Consider the following 10,750-nt stretch of genomic DNA (forward strand, 5'->3'; position numbering starts at 1 on the left):
TTTCTAGCTCATAATATATCCCTGTCTTCAGATGGCTATGACTGTTCTTGACATTATATCTGTACTTCGATCAATACCCAGTATTGTTTTTGGGTCTATGTGGAACGTACCTATCTAGAACATTACCAGCCTGGGCACAGGGACAGAAACTTCATGGAGAAGTACTGCTGGCTCTTGGACTTTTCTTCCAGAAAAGCCACATTTCACTTCTCATATTTTAATTGTCGAAAGAAATCATATGGCCACACTTGTCTTTTTTTGTTTGTTTGTTTGTTTGTTTGTTTGAGACAGCATCTTACTCCATCAAGGCTGGAGTGCAGTGGCATGATCATGGCTCACCACAGCCTCCACCTTGGCCCCACCAAGTAGCTGGAACTACAGGTGCACATCACTACACCCAGCTAATTTTTTTAAATTTTTGATAGAGACAAAGTCTCACTGTGTGGTAACCCAGCCTGGTTTCTAACTCCTGAGCTGAAGCAGTCCTCCCACTTCAGTCTCTCAAAGTGCTGGGATTACAGGTATGCGCCACCACACCCAGCCTAAGATAATTTATTTTGCCTTTTTGATTTCTTCCACTAAGCACCAGGAGAGGAAGGACATTTGTTGTTTTGTTTCCCACTTCATACTTAGATACTAGCACATTGCCTGCCACTTAACCTCTCTATACCTCAGTTTCCCATAATAGTACGTATCTTACAGGACTGTTGTGTCAGGTAAATGTGTTAATGCACATAAAATACTTTGGACATTAGCTGGGACAAAGTAAGCACTCAACTAAACAGACAATTCAGATATAAAATAATAAATGTTATATATAGTAGGAGGATGGAAAGTATAGAAAAACTTATCTAGGGCTGAAACCTGCAAGACAGATGAGTTTTAAGGGGTTGGAGGAAGGGGGAAGGTATTTTAAGGCAGAGGGAACAGTATGTGCAAAGGCTTCTGGTCAAGAGAGAACATGCCTCTGATTTCCTGAAAATATGTCAAGTATCTACAAGGTCTGATTCAGACAAGCTATAGATATTAAGAGTAAAAATAATATAACAGGTTTATACTTTGAAGAAAGTTTAGCCTCAGAAAAATTTAACTGTAAATTTTGTGTGTATTCTTGTTTAAGTACTTAAAAGCTTGTAGAAAAATTCTGCAGTCATTTTGTTAAATATTGTCGATTTGATTTACCACAGTTGTGTCTCTTCTATAAATAATGATTTTTTTAGGCATACAAATGGTGCATTGAGGCAATGAAAGAAATTACAGCAGGCTTACCAGTGAAAGTTGTGGTGGATGTTTTAAGACAAGCTTCTAAGGTAAACATAATGTTAAAATTATTCAATGAATTATAGGATTTATCAGGCTTCAAGTTTCTTTTAATTAACCTATTATTTAACATTTTAGTTATTTGTACACTCCATACACATAGGTCTGTTTTATAAGCTTCTGTGCTCATTTTTAGAAATCTGGTTTCTAACTAAAACTATCACACATAGATTTTTAGCTAATTTTTCTTTAAGAAAACCAGTGAAAGAATACATTTTGATAATTGTTTTAGCATACTAAAGTACCGATCAAAGTAGTATTTGGGTGCTATTCTGGCTTGAGTTTGTTTTTGTTTTTCTTAAATATTTATAGCAGCCTGAATTCCTTATGCCAAAATACTGTGAACTTTGGTCACTTTTCTGCTAAAGGAGAGCCTGGTGTTAAATCTCTTTGTCATAGGATTGCAGTCTCACACAAGGCAGCTTGCTGTAAGACTGCAATCCTATGACAAAGAGATTGACCTGCTAGGCAATCCTTACTTGATTTTTCTCTGTTTTTCTTATTCTGTAAATAAATGCATTAAATCTTTTAAATTTTTATTTTATTTTAAATAGAGACAGGATCTCACTGTGTTGCCAGGCTGGTCTCAAGTGATTCTCCCACCCAAGCCTCCAAAAGTGCTAGGATTACAGTTGTGAGCCACCACACTTGGACTGCATTAACTCTTTGAGGACATTTAGTAGTATTTTAAAACTACTACTTTGGTGCAGTGAGGCCCTAAAGCGTTAATGCACTTTTCAGATACACTCTTCTACCCAGAAGTTTCTCAGATTTTAATATTTCATTTTGATTGATTTTACTTATGGAAATTTAACTAGAAGATTCCAAAATTATGGATCTGGGATAGTCCAAGATTTCTGTGAAATTTATTAAGTCAGTCATTTTTAAAGTAAGTAAACAGCATAAATATTCAAGTTATCAGAGCTAGAACAGGAATACTCTTTTTAATTAATTGAAGTAATTGAATATTCATTTAATATCAGGACAGCATAATATTTATGCAAGATATATTTCTATATGCAAATTGTATTTAGAGTTTTAAAGAATGACTAGCTATACTCATGGTTCAAAATATTTTAAGAAATAATTGGGAGCTGTGCACAATGGCACATGACTGTAACCAGGAGTTCAGGTCCAGCCTGGCAGCATAAAATTATCTCTTAAGAAAAGAAATAATAGGAAAACTTGAAATTCTATGCATTTAAAAATTATTAAATGAAAATGACAAGGGCCGGGCGCGGTGGCTCACGCCTGTAATCCCAGCACTTTGGGAGGCGGAGGCGGGTGGATCACGAGGTCAAGAGATCGAGACCATCCTGGTCAACATGGTGAAACCCCGTCTCTACTAAAAATACAAAAAATTAGCTGGGCGTGGTGGCGCGTGCCTGTAATCCCAGCTCCTCAGGAGGCTGAGGCAGGAGAATTGCCTGAACACAGGAGGCAGAGGTTGCAGTGAGCCGAGATCGCGCCATTGCACTTCAGCTGGGTAACAAGAGCGAAACTCCGTCTCAAAAAAAAAAAAAAAAAAAAAAAAAAAAAAAAAAAAAAAAGAAAAAGAAAATGACAAAAGGTTGTTGAAAGCCACTCCAGGACTAGGATATAAGGACCTTAGAAAATACTGTGGTAAATTCTGCCCCCATCGTTTTATTTTAATAATAGGGAATGATGGGAGTATACCAGCTTTGTTAGGTAACTTTGTTATGACAGATTTGTACCGAGAATGACTGTTAAAATTTTAAACTTTATAATTTTCCCAGCTTATATACAAATCTGTTTGTAATAGAATTTTTAAGTACTTGGAAGGAAAGAAATTATAAATAGAACCTTCGTATTTGTGTTTGGAGGGTTTTTTTCTTTAACTATTATAGCCAGAATATATAAACTCTACTTATTTTAGCACACTAATGAACGGTTTGAGAGTTTTTCCCTTTATCTTTAGGCTTGTGTAGTAAAACGTGAATTTAAGAAGGCAGAACAGTTAATTAAACATGCAGTGTATTTGGCACAGTGGGTGATTATTGTTAAAAATATCCTTTTAAATTGTCTGTATACTTTATATCCTAATAATTTTATTTCTTTCTATAGGGATCATTTTGGAGCCAAACATCCAAAATATTCTGATACACTGCTGGATTATGGGTTCTACTTATTCAATGTAGATAATATCTGTCAGTCTGTTGCAATTTATCAGGTATGTTAATGGTTACCCTTTCTTCTTTCAACCTATATTGACTTGCTGACTTGTATTTGTTTGTGGTGTATAAATCACCCTCTAAAAATGACTCTTTGACACCAACCCCACCCACCAATATAGGCTGCATCATTATTTTATTAAGTATTACCTAGAAGACATAGACGTTAATGCTTTGGGAATTAAAGAGAATCATTCAGGAAAGGAATTGTTGGGTTGCAAGCTCATATTTGGAAGTAGTTTTCCATTTTGTATTTACCCATGTAATGGATTGTCTTTGTTGTTGATTTAGCAAATGTCACTAAAACTGCCTTCGTAATAACAAGGATGGCTGATGATAATTATTTTAGGCCTTTCTTACTCATTCTCAGTAAATAATGTATTATGCCATTGCTCTAGACAAGGCATACTTGATTTTAAGGTTCACTTTTGAAGAAGGACATAGAGAAAAACATTCCCTATGTCTTGAGAATCAAGACATAGGAATGATTATTATTATTAAACCATTGCATTTTAAGTCAAACTCTGTCTTCAGAAATTCAGGCCTTCTAGGTGACTTTCATGTTCTGAGATTTAAATACAGCAGGACTTCTTTGCCTTCAAAATTTTATGGTGTTAGGTATATAGAATATATATTTAAATTACTAGGATGTTTAATTTAACTAGGTGGTATTTTCTACAGTATTGACAAATACTGTAGGTTAAGCATTGTTTACAGACAGCTCGGGAGATGACAGTGAGCAGTGGCACATAGAAGTGGCACCCCACTAGTGTTTCTAGTGCTGTTTTCCCATGTGAGTTTCTTGGTGGAACTGTTTTACAAACCTGAGGGCTATTACTTCAGGAAAAACTAATTTTCTGTTTGAGAACCTCCACCAGCCTTTTTTTTGTATAAGCTCCGTTTTCCTGAGCAAACCAGATCCTCTCATTTGGGGAGTAATTTGGCTTCTCTTTAGGCAAAGGTTCTGGGAGGAGAGGCATGGCAGTAGCTGCCTTCCTACCTACCGTGCTGGAAAGTAGAGTATTCATTGCTGCATGCCTAGCTTCTGCATTTGCTTTCCTGTTTCCTCTTGCCTCTAGGGTCCCACCTTTTTGATGGCCTTGGCAATATATAACAGCTATTTTCTTAGGATCCCATACTGCATCTAAAAGTTGTGGGATTTTTTCTGGATACCCTACACTTGTTTCTTGGGCAGTTAGGAGTCCTTTTTTCTTGTATATGCTCCCATGTACATGTAGCATAGCACAGGCATACTTTAAATTAGTATATATGTTGACTCTTTTACATTTGCTAACAGCAATGCCTGCGTTAAAGCTATTAGCTCTGTTCCGGGGGCTGGGGTTCCTGTTGGCAGGCTTTGGGCGTCTACCACTGAATTTAGAGTTAAAACTGCATATCCTGCCCGTCTGACTTCTTCTGTTACAAAGCTGCTACCAGCTGTAAAGTACTTGACATCTGGATTTTGGAGGGGCCGATCTGTAAGGTCCCTTCTACTTGAGAATACTTTATCTACTGTCTCTATACAGTTATATAAGGGAGCTTCTGTTTCCAGTGGGAGGAGGGAGGCAGGGTTTAGAGTGTTTATAGTTTCTAAGGTTATGTGGAGTTTTTACATAAAAGCCCTGATATTGGGTCATTCTAGAATTTGACAACCAATGGTGCATTCTTTGCTCCATTAGTGTTAAAACAGAGTGTGGTACCCATACAGTTAACTGCTTTCCCAGAGTTAATTTATCAGCACTTGTAGCAGCAAGAGCCTTGAAACAGGATGGCCGTCCTGAGCCGCCAAGTCCAGTTGCTTTGATAGGCAGGCTATTGGGTGATGCCATGATTCCAAGATTGGGTTAAAACTCTGATGACCATTCCCTTCTGCTCATGAACATACAGGAGAACGGGTTTAGTTATGTCTGGCAGTCCTAAAGCAGGTGCCTCAACTAGAGCCTTCATGATTGTATTAAATGCTTTTTGTTGCTCAGGCCCCCAGATAAAGGGTTTTCTTTTCCCCCCCTTTGTGGATTTATATAATTATTTTGCCATTAGTGAGAAATTTGGGATTTAAATATGGCAGAACCCTGTTGCCCCTAAGAACCCTGTGACTTGTTGCTGGGAGGTTGGGGTGAGAATTCTACAGACAGCTTCCTTGCATGCACTGCCTAACACACGCTGTCTGTCTGTGGCTTATGACAAACCCCAAGTATGTGACTCCTTTGCAGGAAATCTGGGCTTTTTTTTTTCTCCTTTTTATATACTTTATACCTTGCCTTCCACAGAAGGTGGATGTTTTGGGTTCCTTCATGGCAATTTTCGATAGTGCACGCTGCTAGGAGAAGGTCATTTTCATACTGCCAAAGGACACAGTTTTTATCTGGTGGGGTGTAAGCATTAAGGGCTGATGCTGGGGCCTCACTGAAAATTGTGGGGGAGTTTTTGAACCTTTGGGGAAGCTTGGTCCTAGTATACTGGAGATTTTCCCATTGAAGGGCGAAGATGGATCGACTGACTGGCATGGGGGCGAAAGCGGAAGAAAACATTCTTTTAGTTTAAAACAGTCAACAATACTGCATTGGAGGGAATTAGGGAGAGCAGAGTGTATGGGTTTGGAACTACTGGGTGAATAGTTACTGTTGCTTGGTTTACAGCTCGTAGGTTCCGCCCTGGCCTATAATTATCACAGGTATGGTACAATTTATTACTAGGCAGCCGTTTCTTTGATAAGGGTGGGACGTTCCAGGATGACTGGCATAGCTCCAAAATGCCATGTTTATTAGCCACTCTGGATGCTTTGCTATGCCTAAAACAGCCTCCTGTGGTATGGGATACTGGTGTAGCCGGACTGGGCTGACTCCCACTGTTAGTTCTACTACCACTGGAGCATGATTCATGGCTAGCTCAGGTGGATTGTTTTCATCCCATACCTCTGGGAATTTACTAATTAATTCTGACACTATAACTTCCTTCATTGTCCCCAAGTTTGCTTTATAGGTCCCTTCGTATCCCTAGCAAATAATTGCCACTCAGCTTGTGGTACCGTGAAGGCTAATACCATAGCCTTTGGTTACTTAAAATCTAAAGTCATGTTATCTTTAGGCTTAAAAGAAATTTGTACTTGTAGTTTTTGGAGCAGATTCCTCCCCAACAAAGGAACAGGGCAGCTCGGAAGATATAAGAACTTGTGCTGCACCTCTTGCCTTCCAGTGACATATTTTGACTGGCAAAAGGGTTTGTTTTTGTTTGTTTTTACCTGATATTCCTATAGCCCCAATAGTAGTAGTGTAAGACAGTGACCCACCAGTTTGGATAATATCCCACCACTAGGTATTGCATGGGGATAAACCCCATGATCTTTATAGACCGTTCTTTTGGGGCATGCATACTTTCAATGTCCTTTCTTTTTCCACACTGCACATTGATCTCTCTCCAGTCTGGGCCAGGTTTTAGACTCTGGTTTAGCTCTATTTTTTTCTTGCCCTCTTCCACGTCCTCCTCCACATCCTTTCATTATCCCAGCTTTTCTTTCAACTAAGGCAGCTGCTAGTCAATCTGCCTTTTCCTTTGCCTCACACCTTGCCCTTCTCTTAGCCCCGGTCTTGTGCAGGGAGGGCACAAAGCAGCAGAGTGTCTGCAGCCCACCTGCCACCTTTCCAACGCTACTACAAGATTTGCAAGAAGGAAGAAATGGTCATTTATGAGGAACCATCTTTATTAACAAAGATAAAATAGGGCAGCAGAGAAGTGCTGCAGGCTCCGACATTGCTCCAACATGGGCGTCTCACCCGACTCTTCCCTGCAGCCATTGGCATCCACTGTCATGTTTCAATGTTCCTGGACCTCAGGGCCTTCGTCCTCTCCAATCTAAACGCAGCGACATTTGACATGCACCCGTTTTGCAAAATGCAATACGTTCTTATTGACTCTGGTTACCCTGCTGTGCACAAGAGCCAAAATTAACTTCCCCTAGGGCAGGATAGGTGTAAAATTAACTTCCTCTAGGGCGTCTCACCTGACTCCTCCCTGCAGCCCTTGGCATCCACTGTCAGGTTTCAATGTTCCTGGACCTCAGGGCCTTCGTCCTCTCCAATCTAAACGCAGTGACATTTGACGTGCACCCGTTTTGCAAAATGCAATACGTTCTTATTGACTCTGGTTACCCTGCTGTGCACAAGAGCCAAAACCTCTTCCTCCTGTCTAGACTTTGGTCCTTTGACCGACACCCCCCATTCCCTCCCTCTGCCACCCTCTGGCCCCGGGTCACCATCCATCTACTGGCTACTTCAGTGGGGTCAACTTGTTCAGATCGACAGGTGGCCCCACCTACCTGATTTTCACCGCCCCACCTACCTGATTTTATCAGCCGCCCAACTATGTTGAGCGGCTTCTTCTCTTGGGTGGGCACAGGCAGAAGCATCTCATTAGTATTGAAATGCATCTTCTGGCAGCTCTGCGGCAGCCCCGGCTTCTTGTTGGCTGGGCCAACACAGCCTCGGGCTGCCTAGCTTGGAGGATGCTAGCTTCCTGTGATGACTGTTGAGCCAGGGTTCTCTGGGTGGTGCTCTGGGTGGAAGAGGCGGCCATGAGGTCATGCTGGAGGGCTTGTTGAGCCAAAGTTTCTAAATCTTCACTGCCCTTGGAGCACTTGATGGAGGCTGCGGCCACAAGGTCACGCTGGAGGGCTTGCTCAGCCAAGGTTTGTAAATCTCCACCACTGCCAATGGAGCTCCCGATGGAGGAAGCCACGCGGTCACGCTGGAGGCCTTGGTGAGACAGGGTTTCTAAATCCCCATCACTGCCGATGGAGTACTAGATGGAGGAGGCCACACGGTCACGCTGGAGGGCTTGCTCAGCCAAGGTTTCTAAATCCCCACCACTGCCGTTGGAGCTCCCGATGGAGGAGGCCACGCGGTCATGCTGGAGGGCTTGCTCAGCCAAGGTTTCTAAATCCCCACCACTGCCGATGGAGCTCCCGATGGAGGAGGCCACGCGGTCACGCTGGAGGGCTTGCACAGCCAAGGTTTGTAAATCCCCACCGCTGCTGATGGAGTACCAGATGGAGGAGGCCACGCGGTCACGCTGGAGGGCTTGCTCAGCCAAGGTTTCTAAATCCCCACCACTGCCGATGGAGCTCTCAATAGAGGAGGCCACGGAGTCATGCTGGAGGGCTTGTTGAGCTAAGGTTTCTAAATCTCCACAATTGCTGATGGAGCTCTTGATGGTCGGGGAGGCCATGGGGGCATGCTGGGGGTCTAGATTAAAAGTCTCTGCCTTCCTCTTCAGACCGGCAGGTGAACTGGAAACTTGCGGGCCGGCAGGTGAACTGGAAACTTGAGTGGATGGAGAACAGGTGGGATCCCCAGGAGCAAGGGACTGTAGTCTGTTAGTGGCTCGCTTTCTTATTCTATCAACAATAAGGTAGGTGGCCATGGGATAATTATATAAGTTGTTTTTAATTGCCTTGGAGACTTTCTTAGCCCTGAATCCCATGGCCACCAAGAGCTGGATTGTTTCAGGGTTTGGGTGTTCCAGGATTTGCTCTTCATGAGTTGTCAGAGGCAACTGCTGGCCGTTGTTGACCCACGGGTCCCTCAGAAGTTCCTGTACTGTGGGCCGCTCCCTGGGATCTGACATTAGTAGTTTTTTCATTAGACATTCAAGGCCTTTGGAAAAGGAGGCCGGGCAGACGTACCTTCCAGATTGAATTTTTTCTTTGAGGACCGTACTACTGTTTGAGAAGAAGGGCAGATCCCTCGACACCATCTCGTACAAAGTGACACCTAGGCTCCAAAAATCCATGGCGGGGCATTGGTAGCCCTGGCCCAGGATGACTTCTGGGGCCATGTAGAAGAAGGTGCCACAACATGTTGCCAGCCACTGCCCCTCATCGTAAGTTGTTGCCAAACCGAAATCGGCAACTTTTATGTTTCCTTCACCGTCCAACAGGATATTTTCTGGCTTCAGGTCTCTGTGAGCTATTCTTCTTGCGTGGCAGTACTCCATGGCCGACAGCATCTGCTGGAACATGGCCCGGGCCTCCTCCTCTGTCACGTGGTTGCGGTACAGCCACTGGTGCAGGTCTCCTCCTGATGTATATTCCATTATTATATGGCATACGTCTGTCGTCTCAATTATTTGAAAAAGTTCCACGATGTTGGGGTGGTGCACAGACTTTAAAATATTTAGCTCTGTCTGGCTAATGGCGACGCAGGCGCAAGTTTTGCGGGTGGTTTTCACGGCCACCTGGGTCCCGGTCAGCAAGTGGTGGGCCAGCTTCACCTCGCCGAAGGCACCACGGCCAATCAGATCCAATATTTCATAATATTGTAGCCCCTGGTCAGGTGGGGTGTGGGCCAATATCTGCCCCATGGTGCCTGATGCCTCTCTAAACTAACTACACGACTAAATACTAAGCAACAATACTGACTATACTAACTATGCTAAAATATTAAGCAACAATACTGATTATACCAAAGTATGCTAAAATACTAAGCAACTATACTGACTATACTAACTATGCTAACAATGCTAACTAGAAAAACACACCAACACCCCTCACACAGAAACCCTCCCCCACCCCAAACACCCCCCACACAGAAACACACAGATACTACACACACGCATGCACGCACGCACCCACACACACACGCACACACACCACACAACTCGCAAATCGCTAAGCTGGTCTGAGTCCACAGGTCACCAAACAAGCTTCCAGGGATATCTCAGACCAAAAACCATGACCCAGCCAGGGCCTTATATAGGCCCTGTGATTGATTCCATCACAAAGGCTTTTCATGACATCAGAGCAAAGCAGGGGCCAGTCATGGCTGGGGATCATTCAGAGTTCTGAGCATGAGCCAGTCATGGCTGGGGATCATTCACAGAGGTTTTCTCACTTTTGGTCCCCAAAACATCTTCCTCTTTTAAAAAGAAAAGTGCTTTTGTCTAGATGAGTTATAGAGATTCATAGTTTCCTAGCTATTTAAACTGGTACAACACTTCAATAGCATTTTCATTTGTAGTTTCTTTTTCTATAATTTTTTAATTATACTCTTAAGTTCTGGGGTACATGAATAGATTGTGCAGGTTTGTTACATAGGTTTACAGGTGCCATGGTGGTTTTCAATCATTTGTAATTTAAAAATCTGAAATAGCTTTTGGATTTTGAAGATCTCCTAATGTCTACATGCAAAATATTCAATTCCTTTTCTTTCATCTCTGAACGGTTGGTCTCAACCATTGAGAAG

At 42.5% G+C, this 10,750-nt stretch overlaps 1 pseudogene; it reads left to right on the forward strand.

Moving 5' to 3' along the window:
- The window catches only part of LOC110569117 (amyloid protein-binding protein 2-like), a 44,669-nt pseudogene extending 39,169 nt beyond the window's left edge, over positions 1–5,500 (forward strand).
- The last annotated feature ends 5,250 nt before the right edge of the window (positions 5,501–10,750 follow it).

Source organism: Aotus nancymaae, unplaced genomic scaffold (assembly GCF_030222135.1).
Source record: "Aotus nancymaae isolate 86718 unplaced genomic scaffold, 86718_ANA_hifiasm-v0.15.2.pri h1tg000018l, whole genome shotgun sequence".
NCBI lineage: Eukaryota > Metazoa > Chordata > Mammalia > Primates > Aotidae > Aotus > Aotus nancymaae.